This window comes from Oncorhynchus masou, chromosome 13 (genome assembly GCF_036934945.1).
Source record: "Oncorhynchus masou masou isolate Uvic2021 chromosome 13, UVic_Omas_1.1, whole genome shotgun sequence".
In the NCBI taxonomy this organism is placed as follows: Eukaryota; Metazoa; Chordata; class Actinopteri; order Salmoniformes; family Salmonidae; genus Oncorhynchus; species Oncorhynchus masou.
In genome coordinates this window covers 47,416,655-47,442,987 of record NC_088224.1, presented here as the reverse complement: position 1 = coordinate 47,442,987, position 26,333 = coordinate 47,416,655, and the positions used below count along the sequence as shown (strand labels likewise).

Here is a 26,333-nt window from a genome sequence, read left to right as displayed (position 1 = left end):
CTACAGGGTCACGATCTCATATCCTATTGAACGTTTAGAGAACTAATGAGAGAAGGGAATGAGAGGAGGAGAAGAAGAAGAGAGGAGTAGACTTTCACCCAGGGGTTGGTGTCTCAGGGGGTTGGAGGGGTTGTGCAGCTGATGGTCCAGGTGTGTGTGTGTGTGTGTGTGTGTGTGTGTGTGTGTGTGTGTGTGTGTGTGTGTGTGTGTGTGTGTGTGTGTGTGTGTGTGTGTGTGTGTGTGTGTGTGTGTGTGTGTGTGTCTAGGTGACAGACTTTAGTTTGACCAGGGTTGTGGCCCAGGGGTGGTCCCTGAGCCACATCCTCGATCACCTTCCTGATCTCTATATCTATCTCCTGTAGGGTGGATCAGATGAATGTAAGAAAGAAGGGAAGGAAGAAGAAAGACAAAAGAAAACATTTATTGGAGAACTTGGACCACCTTTGTGTGTGTATGTTTATGTGTTGGTGAAGATGTGTGTACCTTGATCTCCTCCACAGAAGTAATGTTGGACAACACGCATACCTTTACCATAGTGATGGGGTCACTCTTACTCCGCATTTACTTGATCTCCTCATGGGTACGGTATCTACAGGAAGTTACATCACACACAGGAAGAGGGGTTAGAACTGATTAACAGGATTCATCTCTAGCCCTTGGTCAATGAGAGCGAGACAGAGCCCTTGAAAGAAAGTGGTACTAGAGTATTCGGATGCATCCCAAAGCAACACTGCACTACACTGAGGGGTGTCTAGACAGGGTATAATAGGGAGTGAGGGATAGGGGCAACACAAGGACGTGGGTAAGGTGAGAGAGAGAGAGAAATGTGTTGGTTTGGGTGGGTGGGAAGTGAGTGAGGGGGTAGAGAGGGACCAGGGGTCAGGTGACAGTCACAGGGTCAGGGGTCAGAGATCACTTCTCACCTTACCTTGGCGTCGCTCATGCTGTGTCCGTGGTAATGTTAGACCTTCAGCTCCGTGACAATAGGACCCTGTCAGAGAGTTTTCCAAATGAAGAGACTCAACAAGGTAGCTAACGCCGCCATGACACTGCTGAATAGCCTGATCAGGGATTTATTTTGGAGGAGCAGTTTCTCAGCATCTTCCCAAAGCTATGCTCTCTGGCCCCGCAGCACAACCCAGGAGTACCAGGAGTGGTTAAACACTCTTCAAGCTCTTAAACCAGTTATAACTTTCCCATCTCTGCACCAATCAGAACTCCTCTTCTCCAGCTCTACAACCAATCATAGCTCACCTTCCAGGCTCGGCAGGGATCTGCAGCGAACTTCATGGCCTCCCTCACACACAGAACGTCCATTCTGTGTGTCCTACCATGAGGCCAGTGCTAGCAAAGGACCTCTCTACAGACGTCCCCATGCTGAACTGGTTGTTCTCAGATGAAGATACACAGCAGATTCTACAGAGCCGCCATGTTGAAAGACTCAAAAGATCTGGCCATGATTGGACAAGAGCAAGAGAGTAGATGATTAGATAAATAGATAAAACAATAGATAGAACATTAGATAGATAGAACATGTCTCACCTGGTTGGCTGTTCTGTCTCCATACAGCATTACACACACCAGGTTGTAGTCCTGGTACTGACAGACTAGGGCCACACCTGCCCCCAATGGAACCTGTAGACACACACACACTGAGAATCTTCCCTAAATCCTAAACGTAGAGCTAGAGTCCTTAATTGAAACACTAACCTTGCCTCTGTTAGAAGCTGAGTGATGGGCCTGGAGAAATGTAACAATGCTCAAGTTCATAGACAGAGCTATGGATGCAAGGACCGACCATTCATAGTTTTACCATATTTTGAAGCTATACAGTGTTCTTTTACGATTACGTTGTTTACAAACAATGGATTAAACAAGCTTATATTTTGGGTTCTGATGAGGTAAGACAGTTGATAAATGAATAAAGCATTTATAAGTTACACTCTTCAAGAATCATTATCTATACACTGATTTCACAAAAAAATAGGAACACCTTCCTGATATAGGACAGCCTTAATTCATTGGGACATGGAGTCTACAATTTGTCAAAAGCATTCCAGAGAGATGCTGGCCCATATAGACTCCAATGTTTCCCATAGTTGTTTTAAGTTGGCTGGATGTCCTTTGGGTTGTGGACCATTCTTGATACACATGGGAAACTGTTGAGCATGAGAAACCCAGCAATGTTGCATTTCAGGCACTTAAATATTTTGTTTGGCCCATTCACCCTCTGAATGGCACACACACACAATCCATGTCTCAATTGTATCATTATATTACGTAAAGTGATCACATACCTCCATATCTCACCACTGTTTTATTGTGACTGTAAATGAGTCACAATAGTTTAATCATTTGCTGACAATCTCTTCACACAAAAGTTGAAGCTGTACTGTCCTGTGTTTTGGCACTGTGCACATCTTCAGGATCTGTACTTTAGTACCATAACATGCCGCAGAGTGAGGGATGTATACATTGTCACAATATGCACATATCAAAGCACTGTCAGAATTATGCATACAACAAATGCCTCAGTATTCCAATTTAACTTGCAGCGAATACAAAATACAGTTGGCACAAAACAGTTGAAACCAGTTTAAAATCTCTAGCATACATCAGCTGACTGTCGAGCTGGCTAGCAACTACTACATTTGATTTGTACTCTTCAGGAACGTTAACGTTAGTATCAATTAGCTATCTATCTATCTTCTAACATAACAGCTTCCCAGTTCCAAATCAAATCAAATCTAATTTTATTGGTCACATACACATGGTTAGCAAATGTTATTGCCAGTGTAGCGAAATGCTTGTGCTTCTAGTTCCCGACAGTGCAGCAATATCTAACAAGTAATCTCACAATTCCACAACAACTACCCAATACACTCAAATCTAAGTAAAGGGATGGAATATTAATATGTACATATAAATATATGAATGAGCAATGACCGAGCTGCATAGGCAAGATGCAATAGATGGTATAAAATGCAGTATATACATTTGAGATGAGTAATGCAAGATATGTAAGCATGATTCAAGTGGCATTACTAAAGTGACATTTACTAAAGTGGCCAATGATTTCAAGTCTGCATGTAGCCAGCAGCCTCACTGTGTTAGCAATGGCTGTTTAACAGTCTGATGGCCTTGAGATGGAAGCTATTTTTCAGTGTCTCGGACCCAGCTTTGATGCACCTGTACTGACCTCACCTCCTGGATGGTAGCGGGTTGAACAGGCAATAGCTCGGGTGGTTGTTGTGCTTGATGATCTTTTTGGCCTTGCTATGACATCGGGTGCTGTAGGTGTCCTGGAGGGCAGGTAGTTTGCCCCTGCTGATGCGTTGTGCAGACCGTTATCTGTAGCTATCCGATTATGTCAGCTTCAAATAAATAAATAATTGTATCGGTAAAGGTTCTAATTGAACACGCTGAGGATTAACAAAGTATAGAGGTTGCTTACATGGAAGGATTTACCGACATTGTCAAAATCGAATAACTACAGCTTTCTTCGTCGATAAAAGGATGCACTTAAAAGAAACTGACACGGTAGTATACCCAAGTTTATAGAGGTTTGTCTGTTAGAAGAACACGAATGGTACATGTCACCGCGGTTATTCTACCAGTTCCTTTAATTTCAATACAATATCGATGTGAGTGAGTGATCTATTGAGTACAGCAGAACAAGCTAATCAACTCCAGTCTTGAGTGAATGCTTGGTAAATATTGGTGCGTGTGCAGTTCACAGGGTAGGATACTAACTATGATGCGTGTGTAGGTAGTAAATTTTATGAATTGGTCTTCGAAATATCAATACGTATTTCAGCATGGACATCATTGGACATCTGCAAACAGTGTTTTGACACTCAACTATCAATAAAAAAAGACATGCCAACAGGAAGCAGTGTTTTACAAATATAAATGGCACTTTTAACCGAATTTTTCATCAAGATTCTACCCAAAAATGTGCTATAATTTATTGATTTTGATGATATTAGTGTAATCATAAAAATATGTTTGTCCTGGCTAATAAAAAAAATATGGCCCGCTACAGATGTCTATATTGGTCCACTAATACAAGTGTCACGCCCTGGTCGATATTTATTATGTTTATCTTCATTTATTGGGTCAGGCCAGGGTATGACATGGGTTTATTTGTGGTGTGTTTCGTCTTGGGGTTGTGTGGGGTGTATAGCATAGTCTATGGCTGCCTGAGGCGGTTCTCAATCAGAGTCAGGTGATTATCGTTGTCTCTAATTGGGAACCATATTTAGGCAGCCATATTCTTTGTGTGTTTCGTGGGTGATTGTCCTTAGTGTCCTTGTTCCTGTATCTGTGTTAGTTTACACTAGTATAGGCCGTTTCGGTTTTCGTTACGTTCTTTGTTTTGTAGTGTTTGTATTTAGATTTGTGTTACGTTTTTGTTCATTAAACATGGATCGCAATCTACACGCGCATTTTGGTCCGACTCTCTTTCACCGCATGAAAACCGTTACAGAATCACCCACCACAAACGGACCAAGCAGCGTGTCAACAGGCAGGTGCAGCAAAGAGAGGAATGGACATGGGAGGAGGAATTATTCGGAGAAGGACCTTGGGATCAGCCTGGAGAATATCGCCGCCCCAAAGAAGAACTGGAGGCGGCAAGAGCTGAGAGGCGCTGGTATGAGGAGGCAGCGCGGCGACGCGGATGGAAGCCCGAGAGTCAGCCCCAAAAATTTCTTGGGGGGGGGGCTCAGGGAGAGTGTGGCAGAGTCAGGAGTCAGACCTGAGCCCACTCTCCCTGTTTATCGTGAGGAGCCAAGGAGGAGACCAGAACCAGTGTTGGAGGTGAGCGAAGCAGAGACTGTGAATGAGTTAATGGGGAAATTGGAGTAGAAAGAAATGAGGGAGTTGCTGTGTTGGTGTTTTTTGCATGGAATTTGCCCGACGGAACGTGTCAGGGATTTCGCTCCATACTCGTCCTGAGGTGCGTGTTAGTCGGCTGGTGAAGTTGGTGCCAGCCTCACGCACCAGGCCTCCTGTGCACATCCCTAGCCTTGCACGTCCTGTGCCAACACTGCTCTCAAGTTCTCCAGTACGCCTTCACGGTCTAGCCCATCCTGTGCCACCTCCACACACCAGCCCTCCGGTGGCAGCTCCCCGCACCAGGCTTCCTGTGCGTGTCCTCGGCCCAGTACCACCAGTGCCAGCACCACGCATCAGGCCTACAGTGCCCCTCACCTCTCCAGCGCTACCGGAACCTTTCTCCTCTCCTGCGCTGCCGGAGTCTCCCGTCTGTTTAGCGCAGCCAGAGCCTTCCTCCTCTCCTGCGCTGCCGGAGCCTCCTGCATGTTTAGCGCAGCCAGAGCCTTCCTCCTCTCCTGCGCTGCTGGAGTCTCCTGCCTGTTTAGCGCAGCCAGAGCCTTCCTCCTCTACAGCGCTGCTGGAGTCTCCCGCCTGTTTAGCGCAGCCCGAGCTGTCAGTCTGCATGGAGCAGCCAGAGCTGTCAGTCTACATGGAGCAGCCAGAGCTGTCAGTCTGCATGGAGCAGCCAGAGCTGTCAGTCTACATGGAGCAGCCAGAGCTGTCAGTCTACATGGAGCAGCCAGAGCTGTCAGTCTACATGGAGCAGCCAGAGCTGTCAGTCTACATGGAGCAGCCAGAGCAGTCAGTCTTCATGGAACAGCCGGAGCTGCCAGTCTGCATGGAGCAGTCAGTCTGCATGGAGCAGCCGGAGATGCCAGTCTGCATGGAGCTGTCAGTCTGCATGGAGTAGCCAGAACTGCCAGTCTGCAAGGAGCTGCCATTCTGCAAGGAGCTGCCAGTCTGCAAGGAGCTGCCAGTCTGCACAGAGCTGTCAGTCTGCACAGAGCTGTCAGTCTGCAAGGAGCTGTCAGTCTGCAAGGAGCTGTCAGTCTGCAAGGAGGTGTCAGTCTGCATGGAGCTGCCAGTCTGCATGGAGCAGCCAGAGCTGTCAGTCTGCAAGAAGCCGCCAGAGCTGTCAGTCTACATGGAGCAGCCAGAGCCGCCAGTCAGCATGGAGCAGCCAGATCCGTCAGTCAGCCAGACTCTTCCAGATCTGCCAGTCAGCCAGACTCTTCCAGATCTGCCAGTCAGCCAGACTCTTCCAGATCTGCCAGTCAGCCAGAATCTTCCAGATCTGCCAGTCAGCCAGACTCTTCCAGATCTGCCAGTCAGCCAGACTCTTCCAGATCTGCCAGTCAACCAGATTCTTCCAGATCTGCCAGTCAACCAGACTCTTCCAGATCTGCCAGTCAGCCAGGATCTGCCGGATCCAAATACCTGGCTGAGCTTCCTCTCAGTGCTGGGCTTCCTCTCAGTGCTGGGCTTCCTCTCAGTGCTTGGCTTCCTCTCAGTGCCAGGCTTCCTCTCAGTGCCGGGCTTCCTCTCAGTCCCGAGCTTCCTCTCAGTGCTGAGCTTCCCCTCAGTCCCGAGCTGTCTCTGCCCCGAGCTGCCGCTCTGTCCCGAGCTGCCCCTCAGTCCCGAGCTGCCCCTCAGTTCCGAGCTGCCCCTCAGTCCAGTGGGATTCTGGGTGAGGACTACTAGGCCATGGTCGGCGGCGAAGGTGGACTATCCTAGGACGCGAGGAGGGGGGACAAAGACATTTATAGAGTGGGATCAACGTCCCGCGCCGGAGCCGGAGCCGCCACCATGGACAGACGCCCACCCGGACCCTCCCTATTGTTTTGATGTGCGTACGGGAGTCCGCACCTTGGGGGGGGGTTCTGTCACACCCTGGTCTATATTTATTATGTTTATCTTAATTTATTGGGTCAGGCCAGGGTGTGACATGGGTTTATTTGTGGTGTGTTTCGTCTTGGGGTTATGTGGGGTGTATAGCATAGTCTATGGCTGCCTGAGGCGGTTCTCAATCAGAGTCAGGTGATTATCGTTGTCTTTGATTGGGAACCATATTTAGGCAGCCATATTCTTTGTGTGTTTCGTGGGTGATTGTCCTTAGTGTCCTTGTTCCTGTATCTGTGTTAGTTTACACTAGTATAGGCTGTTTCGGTTTTCATTACGTTCTTTGTTTTGTAGTGTTTGTATTTAGATTCGTGTTACGTTTTTGTTCATTAAACATGGATCGCAATCTACACGCCGCATTTTGGTCCGACTCTCTTTCACCGCATGAAAACCGTTACAACAAGACTCGTAAAGGGCCAGTGCATTACTTTGGTATCATTAAATATATATATATATATATATATATATATATATATATATATATATATATATATATATATATATATATATATATATATATATATATATATATATATATATATATATATATATATTTCAGGGGATGCTGCCAGTATCCTCAGCACCCCTACTTCCTCGTCTATGCCCCTGGGGTTAAATGCCCCCCCCCCTGTAATTGTCACAGAAACCACTTTGTCACAATTTTGTTTAAACACTTTCCCTTGGATGCCACTAGTCTTGTACAACAAAAAATGTAATTGGTCTCATCTCAACTGTTTTAAGTCACTCCAATAAAACGATTTTGAGGTACATTGAGCTAATAATTTGTCATGTACATAAAGTTATATACAGTATATAATCTAATGCAGTTATATATATATAAACGTTTTCGTATATAACATTAAGGGAGCCCAAAGATAAATAATCCACTTGGTTAGAGAGAAAAATGTTAACCAGTTTTTAATAAAGTGATCAAATTTAAAGTGAGTATGTTTGGGGCTAAACATTTCCCTTGGGGGGGGGGGCGTTTTCCCCCAAATTACCCTATTAGTTTTAAAAATGCATGTAGTTTATATATTTTACAGTCATGGGGTTAACGGAGAGATTCAGACATCTGCCCCCAGAGCAGCATTGAGACATTTCATGAATTACGTGCTAAAATAAAACAATGAAAGGATGTTGTTAAAGATTTGTATACATTTGAATTTCTAGGGAACTACAGGGTGTGTCATCTGGCATCTGGACATATGTATGAATGAGGCGGCAAGTCACCAAAGCTTTTGGATTATCAGTCACGTACGTCATTGCAGGGATTTGCTGTATTGTATGCCTTTCCCTCAGGATTCTGCTACTTCGACAGGTCCGCGACAGCAGCAATAATTATACCACAGCTGCAGGTAAACTATATATTTATATAATCAATCTGAAAATGTTTGATAAAAGGAGATTAGTTAAACAGATAATAATAGATGTGTTTCATATCCTAAAGGATCATTTTCCAACTCTATCGAAGGATGTTTGTTTTTTCATTCAAATGTTGAAATAATAGTGTTTTGTCCGAGGTAAGCATTCACAAAGGCTATGAATAGCCATAATTTCAAATCTATTTCATAGGCTCCAGCATTTAGTTATGCTACAGCTGTACCTCTCATTTTACAGCAGCATTTATTCATTATATTTTCTTCAGTCTACTAGCCTACTTATAAACTCAAGTCCAGTCATAGGCGTTAACTGAATGAAGGCTACCGAACAAACATATAGCCTATAGGCACATTTTTAAGTAAACTATAGTTTACTGGTATTTTCTTAAACCAAAATTGTATTTTAGTGGAAAGTGGATTTCGTGATGTATTAATCTGTATGGATGTATTATGGTCATCGTTGTGTAGCCTCCCTGATGCTTGCATTACTAATATCATATTTTTGCTGGTTACATTTTCAGGTGACTCCTACATTGGAAATACATTACATTTCACTCAAGTGGAATGGTTGCAGTACTGTGCTATTGACTTTAAAGAAGTATAAAGTAATATTCCCCAGTATGTATTCGAGGAATAAAGAGAAGAAGCCTACTAAATGAGTGCCAGAACATCGGAGAATTTGGAGCTTTCCATACCACACTGCACCTTCAACGGGACTATTCAGACAAATGGGACATGCATCAACCAAGTTGATCAGTTGTTTCTGGCATTCTCGTCCACTGTCGTGCTCATCGTCCTCATGGCGGTTATCATTGGGATCATAATTGTTTCTCTCGCGACTTTTCATTTACACAAAAGGAAGATGAAAAAGGGCAAGATTCGAAAGGCGCAGGAGGAGTATGAGTGGGATAACTGCAGCCCTAAAACCATCAAAGGGGAGCAAGTAACCCGACATTGCATCATGGTTAGACCCGGTCTCCGAGCGCCCCTCGCTGCAGTCCAGAAAAATGAACAGAGCACGCCGTTTAATGAAGACTCTAGTGTCACACCTAACCCAGAAAACAGCTCAAAAGCTGACACAAGCCAAATTAACAGCACCCATTGTTGTATCGGTGATAAAGCACAGTTCATTCGTTGAAAATCTTGTAAATAACTACACTATATTCATATAATTACTAGAGATATAGTGGCAGTTCCAAAAACATGAACAGTCTTCATTATAATTTACCACCAATGATTACCGGGAAGAGCCGTCAACTCTGTACATCTCAAGTAGACCAACCTATATAATATGGGACTGCCAAAGGGTTGTTGTTTTTTGTCACTGAATGACAAGAAAGACTAATGGTTGTTACAGGAGTCGACTTGGATCAAGTAAATGTAATTGTATGCATGGATTTGTATAAATAAGATCGTTCTAAATTGGCTGAACATAGACCTAAAGTCATCTCATACCGGTAAAGTGTTGTAATGTGAAGGAGGGGGCTGAAGGTGTCATTATGCACTTCAGCGCTGGACAGTGTCCATCGCGGTGATAAGCGCTGTTTAGTGCTGAAGTGGTTCTCCCTGTCGAATGTCAGAAGTGCTGAATGGTTGAGGCAACGGGGTGTATTCATTAGTAGGACGCGGTTGCAAAATGTTTTTATAGGTGCAAAACCTTTTGCAACGAAAACAAGAGTTTATTTTTGGAAAAATTCACGTAGGTCCACCCCGTTCATGTTTGCTTCTGTTCTCCAGTTTTTTTCATAGTGCTACAATGCTTTTTACTTTAAAGTAGAGAGCGCAATAGCCATATATATTTCACAATTAAGTAGGCTAGAAATATATTTACGGAATAGTAGCTATTTTAAGATAAATGCTGTTTTTGCCATGCTCGTTAGGTAAAAACATATTCCTTTGTCCTACATAGTTTGAAAATACTTTTTGGACTGAAAGCATACAAATGCCGCTGTTAGTGTTGTTATACTCTGGTTTTGGTCAATGTTCTGTATATCAATAGTGATATTTGTGTTAGAGAGGCATTCTACAGTAGTTCCGTAATAGACTTCAGGTCTCAGTACAGTGAAATCTCTGTCATTGTTTAGCTTTTTTTCAGCAGATTAATATATATATACTGGATAATTTATGCTTTTAGTTCTAGAATATAATTACTATAGTGTATTTTACCATATCTATAATAAATAATAAACCATTTTAAAAGTCAACATTTCTCTGCAATCAACTTGTCAGTATGCTAAATTGAACTTGGTACAGTATATAGGCCTATCTTAAAAATGAATGTCAGTTTTAACTTATAGATGAAGCAATAGGGTATACAGGCCTCATTTTTGTCATTCAATGTGGCAGGGTAACTAACATTAGGGTGCATATGACATGTTCTGTTCATCATCATTATAACGATTCATATTGTATAGCCCTATAAACAATATAATTATTCCATGATGTAATTATGTTCAAAATATGGTAATTTGGCCTATTAATGCACAATTACTGCCCAAATTATTTTTTGCCCACCATCCCCACTGCCACTTAAGTACATTTTGCACTTGTTAAAGGCCCAATGCAAACGTTTTTACATCAATATCAAATAATTGCTGGGTAACAATTAAGTACCTTACTCTGATAGATTTAAATTAAAATGGGCAAAAATAGTTTTTAAGTTAAAAACTACTTCTCAAACAATAATTTTATTAGGACTGTCTGGGAGTGGACTGAATAGGGACTAGAATTAAAACTACCTGTTATTGGCAGAGAGGTTTGGAACGTTCTTTCTTATTGGTCTATTAACCAATTTACCGCATGGTAATGTCACCATGGAAGCCGAAATTCCCACCTATGTAAACCTGCTGATTAGAAGGTCCTGTGTAGATAGTATTTTCAACCAGCAACTATCCAGAAATAGCACTGCTCACAGTTTTCACCCTTTTACAGTGTTAGATTCATCATTGTTTTACCCCAAGTTTGTGATATCCAATTGCGATCCAATTCTGACCTTGTCTCATCACTGTAACTCCCCAACGGGCTCAAGAGAGGACAAAGGTTGAATCATGCATCCTCCGCAAAACACGACCCACCACACTGCACTTCTTAACACCCGCCTGCTTAACCAATGTGTCAGATGAAACACCATTCAACTGATGACCGAAGTCAGCCTGCGGGCACCCGCAGGATAAGCAGGATAAGCCCAGGTTTGCCGCCCAGCCAAACCCTCCCCAACGACGCTAGGCCAATTGTGCTCCGCACTATGGGACTCCCGGTCACAGCCAGTTGTGACACAGCCTGGGAACGATCCCGGGTCTGTAGTGACGCCTCAAACACTGCAATGCAGTGTCTTATACCGCTGTGCCACTCAGGAGGCAATATCTTGCTGTTTCAATTGAATAATACACAGCCTTTTTTTTTAACTTTTCGTTCAAAATGTTACCTGAAATTAAATGTTTTAGTTGGTCCAGTGATGGTGGTGTAGTACAAAGATTGGAATTCCATGAACCAAGATGTTGTGAGTTCAAATCACAGGTGAGGACATGTTGAATAATAACGACTGTATACATGCACAATGTATGTGTCAAATATATAAGTTGAAAACATTGTATGTCAAAAGCACTGTTTGTGTGTGTGTAACAAGTTCCACAGCCATTTTTTTTAGATAAGACGCCAAATAATAATTTCTAGTTTAATGTACACATGAGACAAATTGAGCACACACTTCATTTTGAGTTGACTGAATTTCTGCCTACATTTCCTTATGTTGGAGCTAAGTTTGAGGCCAACTGAAAATGTTAAGTTCAGGAAACACTTCTACTGAAAAGTTAGGTAAACTACAAAAAAGCTGTGGAACCAGTTACTTAATAACATACTGAACAAAAATATAAACGCAACATGTAAAGTCCCATGTTTCATGGGCTGAAATAAAAAATCCTAGAACTTTTCCATATGCACAAAAAGCTTATTTCTCAAATTTGTTTACATCCCTGTAAGTGAGCATTTCTCCTTTGCCAAGATAATCCATCCACCTGACATTTGGGGCATATCAAGAAGCTGATTAAAGAGTATGATCATTACACCCGGGCACTTTGTGCTGGCGACATTTAAGGTCCACTCTCAAATGTTCCGTTTTGAGGGAGAATGCAACTGCCATGCTGACTGCAGGAATGTCCACCAGAGCTGTTGACAGAGAATTGAATGTTAATTTCTCTACCAATGTCGTTTTACAGAATTTGGCAGTAAGTCCAATTGGCCTCACAACCAGAAACCATCTCAGGGAAGCTCATCCGGCACCATCACCTCATGTATCAGCATGATAATGCACAGCCCAGTGCCGCAAGGATCTATACACAATCCATAGAAGCTGAAAATGTCAACCAATTGAGCCTGTTTGGGGTGTACTGGATCGACATGTATGACAGCGTGCTCCAGTTCCTGGCAATATCCAGCAACTTCTCACAGCCATGGAAGACAACATTACAACATTCCACAGGCCACAATCAACAGCCTGATCAACTCAATGCGCTGCATGAGGCAAATAATGGTCACACCAGATATTAACTGGTTTTCTGATCCACACCCCTACCTATTTAAATTGACTGATTTCCTTAAAATAATGATAACCAAAGCATTGTTGGTTAAGGGCTTGTAAGTAAGCATTTTACTGTAAGGTCTACTACACCTGTTGTATTCGGCTCATGTGACAAATAACATTTGATTTGATATGAACTGTAACTCAGTAAAACCTTTTAAATTGTTGCATGTTCAGTGTAATTAGTTGAAACAACTATATTTGTGTTTTTCTTTTACATTGTATCTTTATCCAAACAAAATACTCATATCTGATTATTATTATTGAATCTAGGCCCAGGTCCGAATTTCAAATTGACCCCTAGCTCCTACCTCCCAGCCAAAAATAGATCTGAGAGGACTAGGTGGGTGGAAACAATATGGCAACATTTGCAACCATTCAATCAACCACCTGAAGGCAAGATTAAAGTCCTCTCCAGTCTACTTTTCAACTAATTTAAAGTAACTGTCCAGTGTTTCAGATTTCAATTAAATATAATCTACAAGTAATTACAATATGAGTTAAGTAATTTTCCTTCCAAAGAAATTGTAATTTAGTATGTTAAAAAGCAGCTTTTCTGTGTTGGAATCTTGTGGGCATACTCCAACAACAGAATGGTGTGGGCATATACCAGTCATTAAAAAATCATACGAGTAGATCGCCAGCTTTGAAACGGTCTGTTTGAGATATAAATTTCAGGTGGGGTTTTTGAAGTATGAGTATAGGATGAGTCAAAAACATTATTTGGGTATGCGTTAACAGATTACAAACTTTTAAAAGTGAGATTTTCACTGGACAGTTACTTTAACATCTGATTTATTTAACAGAAGGCACATCTCAATAGGTGGTCCAGGTCAGACATGACATGGCACAAGGGGGGAGGAGGAGGTTGGCCTTGGCTCATTTGTTCTCTATTGGTCCTCTATTGTTCCTCAAGCAATGGGGAAGGTTGATGATGACATAGGGTGCAGGCCAGGCAGCAGGCTGTGGAGTCTGCCACTAGCACAGTCAGTGTAGTCAGCTCAGCTATCCCCATTGAGACCATGTCTGTGCCTCGACCTAGGTTGGGCAAAACTAAACATGGCGGTGTTCGCCTTAACAATCTCACAAGGATAAAGACCTCCTCCATTCCTGTCATTATTGAAAGAGATAATGATACCTCACATCTCAAAATAGGGCTACTTAATGTTAGATCCCTTACTTCAAAGGCAATTATAGTCAATGAACTAATCACTGATCATAATCTTGATGTGATTGGCATGACTGAAACATGGCTTTAAGCCTGATGAATTTACTATGTTAAATGAGGCCTAACCTCCTGGCTACACTAGTGACCATATCCCCCGTGCATCCCGCAAAGGCGGAGGTGTTGCTAACATTTACGATAGCAAATTTCAATTTGATTTACAAAAAAAATAAATACGTTTTCGTCTTTTGAGCTTCTAGTTATTAAATCTATGCAGCCTACTCAATCTCTTTTTATAGCTACTGTTTACAGGCCTCCTGGGTCATATACAGCGTTCCTCATTGAGTTCCCTGAATTCCTATCAGGACCTTGTAGTCATAGCAGATACAATTCTAATCTTTGGTGACTTTAATATTCACATGGAAAAGTCCACAGTGTCACATTCTGACCCTAGTTATTGTGTTAATTGTTTGTTTTAGTTGGTCAGGACGTGAGTTGGGTGGGCATTCTATGTTTTGTGTGTCTAGGTTGTTTTTCTGTGTTCGGCCTGGTATGGTTCTCAATCAGAGGCAGGTGTCGTAAGTTGTCTCTGATTAAGAATCATACTTAGGTAGCCTGGGTTTCACTGTTGTTTGGTGGGTAATTGTTTCCGTGTCTGTGTATGTTTCACCACACAGGACTGTTTCGGTTTTCACCTTTGTTGTTTTTGTAAATTGAAGTGTTCAGTTTGGATATATTATTAAATAAGATGAACTCTAACCACGCTGCGTTTTGGTCCTCTCCTTCAGCGGAAGAAAACCGTTACACACAGACCCACTCCAAAAGGCTTTCGGAGCCATCATCGACTCAGTGGGTTTTGTCCAACATGTCTCTGGACCTACTCACTGTCACAGTCATACTCTGGACCTAGTTTTGTCCCATGGAATAAATGTTGTGGATCTTAATGACTATCGGACCACCATTTTATTACGTTTGCAATTGTAACAAATAATCTGCTCAGACCCAACGAAGGAACATCAAAAGTCATGCTATAAATTCACAGACAACACAAAGATTCCTTGATGTCCTTCCAGACACCCTCTGTCTACCCAAGGACGCCAGAGGACAAAAATCAGTTAACCGCCTAACCGAGGAACTCAATTTAACCTTGCGCAATATACTAGATGCAGTTGCACCCCTAAAAACTAAAAACATTTCTCATAAGAAACTAGCTCCCTGGTATACAGAAAATACTCGAGATCTGAAGCAAGCTTCCAGAAAATTGGAACGTAAAAGGCGCCACACCAAACTGGAAGTCTTCCGTCTAGCTTGGAAAGACAGTACCGTGCAGTATCGAAGAGCCCTTACTGCTGCTCAATCATCCTATTTTTCCAACTTAATTGAGGAAAATAAGAACAATCCGAAATTCCTTTTTGATACTGTTGCAAAGCTAACAAAAAAGAAGCATTCCTCACTTCAGCAGTAATAAATTCATTAACTTATTTGAGGAAAAGATCATGATTATTAGAAAGCAAATTACGGACTCCCCTTTAAATCTGCGTATTCCTTCAAAGCTCCGTTGTCCTGAGTCTGCACAACTCTGCCAGGACCTAGGATCAAGAGAGACACACAAGTGTTTTAGTACTATATCTCTTGACACAATGATGAAAATAATCATGGCCTCTAAACCTTCAAGCTGCATTCTGGACCCTATTCCAAATAAACTACTGAAAGAGGTGCTTCCTGTGCTTGGCCCTCCTATGTTGAACCTAATAAACGGCTCTCTATCCACCGGATATGTACCAACCTCACTAAAAGTGGCAGTAATAAAGCCTCTCTTGAAAAAGCTAAACTTTGACCCAGAAAATATAAAAAACTTTTGGCCTATATCGAATCTGCCAAAATTTTTAGAAAAGACTGTTGCGCAGCAACTCTGCCTTCCTGGAGACAAACAATGTATACAAAATGCTTCAGTCTGGTTTTAGAGCCCATCATAGTACTGAGACTGCACTTGTGAAGGTGGTAAATGACCTTTTAATGGCATCTGTCCTCGTGCTCCTAGACCTTAGTGCTGCTTTTGATACCATCGATCACCACATTCTTTTGGAGAGATTGGAAACCCAAATTGGTCTACACGGACAAGTTCTGGCCTGGTTTAGATCTTTTCTGTCGGAAAGATATCATTTTGTCTCTGTGAATGGTTTGTCCTCTGACAAATCAACTGTAAATTTCGGTGTTCCTCAAGATTCCGTTTTAGGACCACTATTGTTTTAACTATATATTTTACCTCTTGGGGATGTCAATTGAAAACATAATGTTAACTTTCACTGGTATGCAGATGACGCACAGCTGTACATTTCAATGAAACATGGTGAAGCCCCAAAATTGCCCTCGCTAGAAGCATGTGTTTCAGACATAAGGAAGTGGATGGCTGCAAACTTTCTACTTTTAAACTCGGACAAAACAGAGATGCTTGTTCTAGGTCCCAAGAAACAAAGAGATCTTCTGTAGTATCTGACAATTAATCTTAATGGTTGTACAGTTGTCTCAAATAAAACTGTGAAGGACCTCGGCGTTACTCTGGGCCCTGATCTCTCTTTTGACGAACATGTCAAGACTGTTTCAAGGACAGCTTTTTTCCATCTACGTAACATTGCAAAAATCATAAACTTTCTGTCCAAAAATGATGCAGAAAAATTAATCCATGCTTTTGTCACTTCTAGGTTAGACTACTGCAATACTCTACTTTCCGGCTACCCGGATGAAGCACTAAATAAACTTCAGTTAGTGCTAAATACGGCTGCTAGAATCCTGACTAGAACCAAAAAATTGTATCATATTAGTCCAGTGCCAGCCTCCCTACACTGGCTTCCTGTCAAGGCAAGGGCTGATTTCAAGGTTTTACTGCTAACCTACAAAGCATTACATGGGCTTGCTCCTACCTATCTCTCTGATTTGGTCCTACCGTACATACCTACTCGTACGCTACGGCCACAAGACGCAGGCCTCCTAAGTGTCCCTAGAATTTCTAAGCAAACAGCTGGAGGCAGGGCTTTCTCCTATAGAGCTCCATTTTTATGGATTGGTCTGCCGACCCATGTGAGAGACGTAAACTCAAACTCAAACTTTAAGTCTTTACTGAAGACTCATCTCTTCAGTGGGTCATATGATTGAGTGTAGTCTGGCCCAGGAGTGTGAAGGTGAACGGAAAGGCTCTGGAGCAACGAACCACCCTTGCTGTCTCTGCCTGGCCGGCTCCCCTCTTTCCACTGGGATTCTCTGCCTCTAACCCTATTACAGGGGCTGAGTCACTGGCTTACTAGGGCTCGTTCATACCGTCCCTAGGAGGGTTGTGTCACTTGAGTGGGTTAAGTCACTGATGTGATCTTCAACCCCTCTTGGGGTGTGCCGTGGTGGAGATCTTTGTGGGCTATACTCGGCCTTGTCTCAGGATGGTAAGTTGGTGGTTGAAGATATCCCTCTAATGGTGTGGGGGCTGTGCTTTGGCAAGGCAAAGTGGGTGGGGTTATATCCTTCCTGTTTGGCCCTGTCCGGGGGTGTCATGGGATGGGGCCACAGTGTCTCCTGACCCCTCCTGTCTCAGCCTTCAGTATTTCTGCTGCAGTAGTTTATGTGTCAGGGGGTTAGGGTCAGTTTGTTATGTCTGGAGTACTTCTCCTGTCCTATCCGGTGTCCTGTGTGAATTTAAGTATGCTCTCTCTCATTCTCTCTCTCTCTCTTTCTTTCTCTCTCTTGGAGGACCTGAGCCCTAGGACCATGCCTCAGGACTACCTGACATGATGACTCCTTGCTGTCCCCAGTCCACCTGGCCGTGCTGCTTCTCCAGTTTCAACTGCTCTGCCTGTGATTCTTATTATTTGACCTTGCTGGTCATTTATGAACATTTGAACATCTTGGCCATGTTCTGTTATAATCTCTACCCGGCACAGCCAGAAGAGGACTGGCTACCCCACATAGCCTGGTTCCTCTCTAGGTTTCTTCCTAGGTTTTGGCCTTTCTAGGGAGTTTTTCCTAGCCACCGTGCTTCTACACCTGCATTGCTTGCTGTTTGGGGTTTTAGGCTGGGTTTCTGTACAGCAGTTTGAGATATCAGCTGATGTACGAAGAGCTATATAAATAAATTGGATTTGATTTGATGACATCACATCTGACCATCAGACCAACACATTGAAGGCCCTACTCCATGAAGTTTGCAGTAGTGTCTAAAAACTAAAACTAAATATATTTACTGTGTACTTTACTGTATATTCTTTGGATATTGCTTTTCAACAGGGAAAGTTCAAAAAGTAAGTTATCACTAAGTAATTATTATTATTTCAAGGGAGTTTTTCCTAGCCACTGTGCTTCTACACCTGCATTGCTTGTTGTTTGGGGTTTTATGCTGGGTTTCTGTACAGCACTTTGTGACATCAGCTGATGTAAGAAAGGCTTTATAAATACATTTGATTGATTACCATAATTCTTATATCTACCCAATCCTTTCAGATCTACAGAAGTGACAAGAGAAGTTGTGGTAAGTGGTTGATTTGAATTGAATTCAGGATAAGAATGGGATCTCTGGAACACAGTGGATCTAAACTCTGTCCCAGGTGCATCCAATTACCTATTACAAATATTGTGATAACCTCTGTCTGTCGCTATCACAAGGCTAATTGCCTTAACAGTGATTCCAGGTTAAAAAAGGTAGATAAATATTGACAAAAGTGTAATTGAGTTGCACGAAAGCGTGGTTAGGCTCTTTCACCTCTAAGCTAGTGGCCTTTTTGAATTCCCCCCTGTGGCAATGTGGAGATACTGCACATCTAGGCCTAGATTCAAAGCTTTATTAAAGCTGTATCGCTGAAGTTCAGCGCTATAGCGCGATTGAAATGTTAAGCTATTTTCCAATTGAGACGATATATGAAGCGTTTACCGTGAATTCCGTCGTGGAAACATTTCCTTAAAATGTTTATTGTGCCGTAGCACAGCTCTTCAGCGCTATGGATTGAATCGAGCTCTCAATCAGGTCGAGCGTAAACCAGGGCTGGCAGACATCCGCATAAGCAGATATTTTTGGCAGTGTTGGAGGTGTAACTTATTGCACTTATTGAGCTGATGTATCAGTGAGTGGCTGCTTTTGTGTGTCACAAGCTACAAATCCCTAACGTGTTCAAAATGGCAATAGAAAGTGTAGGCGCTATCGACGATAGGAATAATGACTCTCAAAGGTCAAACTATTGTTGTTTTGCTAATGCATTATATCATGATCATTTAGATGGATGAACTTCTAACACGGCTGCATGGGATTTGTCGGATTATAGTTGGGTGTGATTTCGTTGCATCCAAAGGCAGTGTCCACGATAAGCTAACGCAAAGAGCCGCTTGTGGTATTGACAGGTCTAACTCAGTTCCACAAAACAACGCTATGCAGATGTCAATCTGATTGAATCAAGCCCCTAGCCTTCTTGTTTATATACTGTGTGTGTGTGTGTGTGTGTGTGTGTGTGTGTGTGTGTGTGTGTGTGTGTGTGTGTGTGTGTGTGTGTGTGTGTGTGTGTGTGTGTGTGTGTGTGTGTGTGTGTGTGTGTGTGTGTGTGTGTGTGTGTGTGTGTGTGTGTGTGTGTGCATGTGACTGCCATCTCAGTCATTTTTTTCTGTTTGTGTGGGCTGGTTACAGTCATCAGTGTATACAGCATTCCACAGATAAAAGAACGAATTCAGCCCACAACACATTAACACAGCAATCGTTTGTAAGCAAGACAATGTTAATAACACCACCACCTTGTCCTATGCTGCTACTGATGGGATTGAGTGTAGGCTTGATTGGACTACATAACCATCTGTATATTAATACAGGATCAATGTCCCCCTGCGGGACGGTTGAGCTAACGTGCGCTAATGTGATTAGCATGACGTTTTAAGCAACAAGAACCTTTCCCAGGACATAGACATATCTTATATGGGCAGAAAGCATAAAATATTGTTAATCTAACTGCACTTTACAGTAGCAAATTTACAGTAGCTATTACAGTGAAAGAACAGCATGCTATTGTTTGAGGAGAGTGCAGAACAACAAAAAACTTTTATCATGGCAACTGGTTTGATACATTCACCTCTGAAGGTAAATAATATACATTTAGTAATCTTACTCCGTTTTGTCATCCTGAGGGATAAAATAAAATGTAGCATGGTTATATTCAAATGTAGGAACTGAGTCCCCCCCTCCTCGAACCTAATTATCCATAATTTATTACATTCCTGAGAGTGTGTAAACTTACATTTCTATTACCATATCATCAATTGACCAATTCGGCACATTTGGGCAGACTTGATACAACATTTTGAACATTAATGCAATGGATCATTGGATCAGTATAAAACTTTGTATATACACTGCTTGTAACAGCTCTCATTTGTAGAAGGAGACCAAGGCGCAGCGTGGTAGGCGTACATCATATTTCTATTGACGACACCAAACAAAATAACAAAGACAAAAAAACAAAAGCGCACAGTTCTGTCAGGCTCAGATACTAAACAGAAAACAAGATCCCACAAAACCCAAAAGGAAAATGACAACTTATATATGATCCCCAATCAGAGACAACGATAGACAGCTGCCTCTGATTGGGAACCATACTCAGCCATTAACACAAAGAAATAGAAAACATAGTTTTTCCCACCCGAGTCACACCCCAACCTAACCAAACATAAAGAATAATAAGGATATCTAAGGTCAGGGCATGACACTGCTGCCACGTTGAGGCCAAAATCTAAATTGTGCCTAGACTCCTAAGTCATATAATGGCCTTTCTCTTGCATTTCAAAGTTGATGGAACAAAAAAATAAATAGAAAACTGACATTCTTTTCTTTGTATTATCTTCTACCAGATCTAATATGCTATATTCTCCTACATTAATTTCACATTTCCACAAAGTGTTTCCTTTCAAATGGTATCAAGAATATGCATATCCTTGCTTCAGGTCCTGAGCTACAGGCAGTTAGATTTGGGTACGTCATTTTAGGCAAAAAAAAATCAAATTTAAAGGGTCCGATCCTTAAGAGGTGTGCCTTCCTAAAAGTTCATTTGTAGAATTTCTTTCCTTCTTAATGCGTTTGAGCCAATCAGTTGTGTTGCGACAAGGTGGGGGTTAGGGTTAGGGGGAGGGTATACAGGGGGTATACAGAAGATTTAGTAAAAGACCAAGTCCATGAACAGCTCAAATAAGCAAAGACATGAAGGTCAGTCAATACGGAAGATATCAAGAACTTTGAAAGTGCAGTCGCAAAAACATCAAGCGCTATGATGAAACTGCCTCTCATGAGGACCGCCACAGGAACGGAAGACCCAGAGTTACCTCTGTTGCAGAGGATAAGTTCATTAGAGCTACCAGCCTCAGAAATTACAGCCCAAATAAATGTTTCACAGAGTTCAAGTTACAGACACATCTCAACATCAGCTGATCAGAGGAGACTGTGTGTTTCAGACCTTCGTGGTTGAATTGCTGCAAAGAAACCATTACTTAAGGACACCAATAAGAAGAAGAGGGGCCAAGAAACTTGGGCCAAGAAACAAGAGCAATGAACATTAGACCGGTGGAAATTTGTCCTTTGGTCTGCAGTCCAAATGTGAGATTTTTGGTTCCAACCACCGTGCCTTTATGAGACGCGGTGTGGGTGAACGGATGATCTCCGCATGTGTAATTCCCAACGTAAATCATGGAGGAGGAGGTGTTATTCTGTGGGGTGCTTTGCTGGTGACACTGTCTGTGATTTATTTAGAATTCAAGGCACACTTGAAATGTGTGACTACCAGGTGACTACCTCATGAAGCTGGTTGAGAAAATGCCAAGAGTGTGTAAAGCTGTCATCAAGGCAAAAGGTAGCAGATTAAGGTGTGCAGTAGTAGTAGTGTTATAATGTGGGCTGGGTGGTAGCCTAGTGGTTAAGCGGTTTGGCCAAGTAGTTGAAATGTTAATGGTTTGAATCCCTGAGCTGACTCTGTGAAATCTGTTGATGTGCCCTTGAGCAAGGTACTTAACCCTAATTGTTCCTGTAAGTCCCTCTGGATAAGAGCGTCTGCGAAATGTTAAAAATGTGACTCACCACCTGGATTCAGTCTTATGTAGCAAAATTGGAAAAGGTGTTTTTTTTAATTGGATAAAAGTAGACTCAGAGCTACAAAATGGTATATCCTACACGGAATTTGAGGAACAATGGGAAAGTAATTCTGGTTTGAAAGTTGATCAACTTGTAAACTCACTTTTGAGAAAATCGCCTTTGAATGTTTTGATATCAAGTGAAGAGCTCTTCTTTGTCTACACCAATTCAGCATCGTTCACACCGTCTTCAGCTTTAGCCCCACCCATCATCTCGTTTCGCTCTGGCTGATGATTTGTTTATTCTGGATAACATAAAAACAGCCGAGCCAGCTCTGCTGGCAACAATTACATTATGTTTTTTTGCAGACGTTTCGTGACACGGTCATATTCAACGGGTGTTGCACACACGTCACATAACGTTAGCTAACAAGTCAGCCAGCTAACGTTAGCTAGTTAAACAACACTGAACACAGTGCCAACAATGCCACAGTGCTGGGAGCTAACCAACCAGGTTCAATGTTAGCTAGCTAACATTAGGCTCTAACTAAAAAAAAACGGCTTTGGGAAACAAATAATAACGTCAGCTAGGGAGCCATTTACATTACATTTTACATTTAAGTCATTTAGCAGACGCTCTTATCCAGAGCGACTTACAAATTGGTGAATTCAAGTTAGCTAACTAGCTAAAGTTAGCTAACTAGCTAACAGTACACTTTCGCTTGAAATGAAACCATCTCTTTACAGACCCAACATCATGATATAGTATCCCCTCCTCGTGAAGAAAAGCACATGATCAAATTATAATAGACAAAGTAAGCAAAACAATGAAATCATTCCAACATTGCCCAAATTATGAATATGTTACTAATGAGTAAGACCTATACAAGCAATATAACAATTGAGATGTACAAACTATGACACAAGGGAATGATGAGCGAGCAGTAATTTTGATTAAGAAATGAATGCGCAGGTCCTCCCGAGAGACGAGGCGCTTGAGGCATCACTACAGACCCGGGATCAATCCCAGGCTGTGTCACAACCGGCCGTGACCGGGAGTCCTATAGGGCGGCACACAATTGGCCCAGCATCGTCCGGGTAAGAGGAGGGTCTGGCCAGGGAGGCTTTACTTGGCTTATTGTGCTCTAGCGACTCCTTGTAGCAGGCCGGGTGCCTACAGGCTGAATTCGGTCATCAGTTGAACGATGTTTCCTCCGACACATTGGTGCGACTGGCTTCCGGGTTAAGCGGGCGTGAGATAAGAAGCGTAGTTTGGCGGGTCATGTTTCGGGGGACGCATGACTCGACCTTCGCCTCTACCGAGCCTGTTGGGGAGTTGCTGCAATGACACAAGATCGCAATTGGATATCACGAAATTGGAGAGAAAAAGGGGGTAAAATACAATAAATAAATAAATGAATGAGCAAGAATTCGATATAACTATACAGAACAAAAATAGAAATGCAACATGTAAATTGTTGGTCCCATCTTTCATGAGCTGAAATGAAAGATCCCAGACATTTTCCATATGCACAAAAAGCTTATTTTGTGCAAAAATGTGTTTACATCCCTTTTAGTCAGCACTTCTCCTTTAGCATATCCAGAAGCTGCTTAAACAGCATGATCATTACACAGGTGCACCTTGTGCTGGGGACAATAAAAGGCAGTTTTGTCACACAACACAATGTCACAGATGTCTCAAGATTTAAGGGAGGGTGCAATTGGCATGCTGACTGCAAGAGTGTCCACCAGAGCTGTTGCCAGAAATTGGAATGTTAATTTATCTACCATGAGCCAACTCCAAAGTCGTTTTAGAGAATTTGGCAGTACGTCCAACAGGCCTCACAACCACAGACCACGTGAAGCCACACCAACCCAGGAACTCCACATCCGGCTTCTTCACACGCGGTGTCGTCTGAAACCAGCCACCAGAACAGCTGATGAAACAGGAGTATTTCTGTCTGTAATGAAGCCTTTTTGTGGTGAAAAAACAAATTCTAACTAAGCATTTGTGTTTACTGAGTCTGCCAGATCAGATGCAGGGATGTTCTCTTGATGAGTGTATGAATTGGACAATTTTCCTGTCAAAATGTAACAAGTACCTTTGGATGTCAGGGAAAATGTATGGAGTAAAAAGTACATTATTTTCATTCAGAATGTAGTGAGGTAAAAGTAAAAGTTGACAAAAATATAAGTAGTTAAGTAATGTACAAATACCTCTAAAAATACTAAAGTAGTACTTTAAATAATTTTTGCGGAAGTAAACAAAATGCCTTCACACCAGCCCAAATGCCTTCACACCAATACATTAGCATACTTTATATACTGTTACACACACACTTATCACATAGTATTTCATACATACAGTGGGAAGAACAAGTATTTGATACACTGCCGATTTTGCCAGTTTTCCTGCTTACAAAGCATGTAGAGGTCTGTAATTTTTATCATAGGTACACTTCAACTGTAAGAGACGGAATCTAAAACAAAAATCCAGAAAATCACATTGTATGATTTTTAAGTCATTAATTTGCTTTTTATTGCATAACATAAGTATTTGATACATCAGAAAAGCAGAACTTAATATTTGGTACAGAAACCTTGGTTTGCAATTACAGAGATCATATGTTTCCTGTAGTTCTTGACCAGGTTTGCACACACTGCAGCAGGGATTTTGGCCCACTCCTCCATACAGACCTTCTCCAGATCCTTCGGGTTTCGGGGCTGTCGCTGGGCAATACGGACTTTCAGCTCCCTCCAAAGATGTTCTATTGGGTTCAGGTCTGGAGACTGGCTAAACCACTCCAGGACCTTGAGATGCTTCTTACGGAGCCACTCCTTAGTTGCCCTGGCTGTGTGTTTCGGGTCGTTGTCATGCTGGAAGACCCAGCCACGACCCATCTTCAATGCTCTTACTGAGGGAAGGAGGTTGTTGGCCAAGATCTCGCGATACATGGCCCCATCCATCCTCCCCTCAATACGGTGCAGTCGTCCTGTCCCCTTTGCAGAAAAGCATCCCCAAAGAATGATGTTTCCACCTCCATGCTGGGGTTGTACTCATCCTTCTTCTTCCTCCAAACACGGCGAGTGGAGTTTAGACCAAAAAGCTCTATATTTGTCTCAGACCACATGACCTTCTCCCATTCCTCCTCTGGATCATCCAGACGGTCATTGGCAAACTTCAGACGGGCCTGGACAGGTGCTGGCTTGAGCAGGGGGACCTTGCGTACGCTGCAGGATTTTCATCCATGAAGGCGTAGTGTGTTACTAATGGTTTTCTGCTTTCTTTCCCATCTCTCTTCAGGTCAGTGACCAGGTCTGTGTAGTTCTGGGCTGATCCCTCACCTTCCTCATGATCATTGATGACCCACGAGGTGAGATCTTGCATGGAGCCTTAGACTGAGGGCGATTGACCGTCATCTTGAACTTCTTCCATTTTCTAATAATTGCGCCAACAGTTGTTGTCTTCTCGCCAAGCTGCTTGCCTATTGTCCTGTAGCCCATCCCAGCCTTGTTCAGGTCTACAATTTTATCCCTGATGTCCTTACACAGCTCTCTGGTCTTGGCCATTGTGGAGAGGTTGGAGTCTGTTTGATTGAGTGTGTGGACAGGTGTCTTTTATACAGGTAACGAGTTCAAACAGGTGCAGTTAATACAGAACAGGAGGGCTTCTTAAAGAAAAACGAACAGGTCTGTGAGAGCCAGAATTCTTACTGGTTGGTAGGTAATCAAATACTTATGGCATGCAATAAAATGCTAATTAATTACTTAAAATCATACAATGTGATTTTCTGGATTTTCTGGAGTTTTTAGATTCTGTCTCTCACAGTGTAGGTGTACCTATGATAAAAATTACAGACCTCTGCATGCTTTGTAAGTTGAAAAACCTGCAAAATCGGCAGTGTATCAAATACTTGTTCTCCTCACTGTATATTTATGTGGTGGACACTTGATATGGTCACATGATATTGTTGTGGGTCTCTACAGAAGTTCTAAACGGTATAGCCAAATGTGACACGATTCAGGAAACTAGGCGTATGTCGCAAGTCACAACTTCACAGGAGTCGATTGAATGTAAAAAATGTTTTTAAAAAAATCTAAATGGTGTTTTTTTTGCAGAAATGCCTTCTCAAACATGTGAACCTTCATGTACCTTAATAGCAAACTTGTATGCCATCTGTAAATATGAGTAAAATGTTTAATTATGAGCCTTGTTGGTTAAGCCACAGAAAAAGTTAGCAACCTTCTGTCACGCCCTGGTCGAAATATATTATTGTTTATTCTTCATTTATTCGGTCAGGCCAGGGTGTGACATGGGTTATTGTGGTGTGTTTTTGTCTTGGGGTTTTGTGGGATGTCTAGCGTTAGTCTATGGCTGCCTGAGGAGGTTCTGAATCAG

At 42.3% G+C, this 26,333-nt stretch overlaps 1 pseudogene; it reads right to left on the bottom strand.

Moving 5' to 3' along the window:
- LOC135553344 (pyruvate dehydrogenase E1 component subunit alpha, somatic form, mitochondrial-like) lies at positions 1-25,354 on the bottom strand (annotated as a pseudogene).
- Positions 25,355-26,333: the final 979 nt, after the last annotated feature.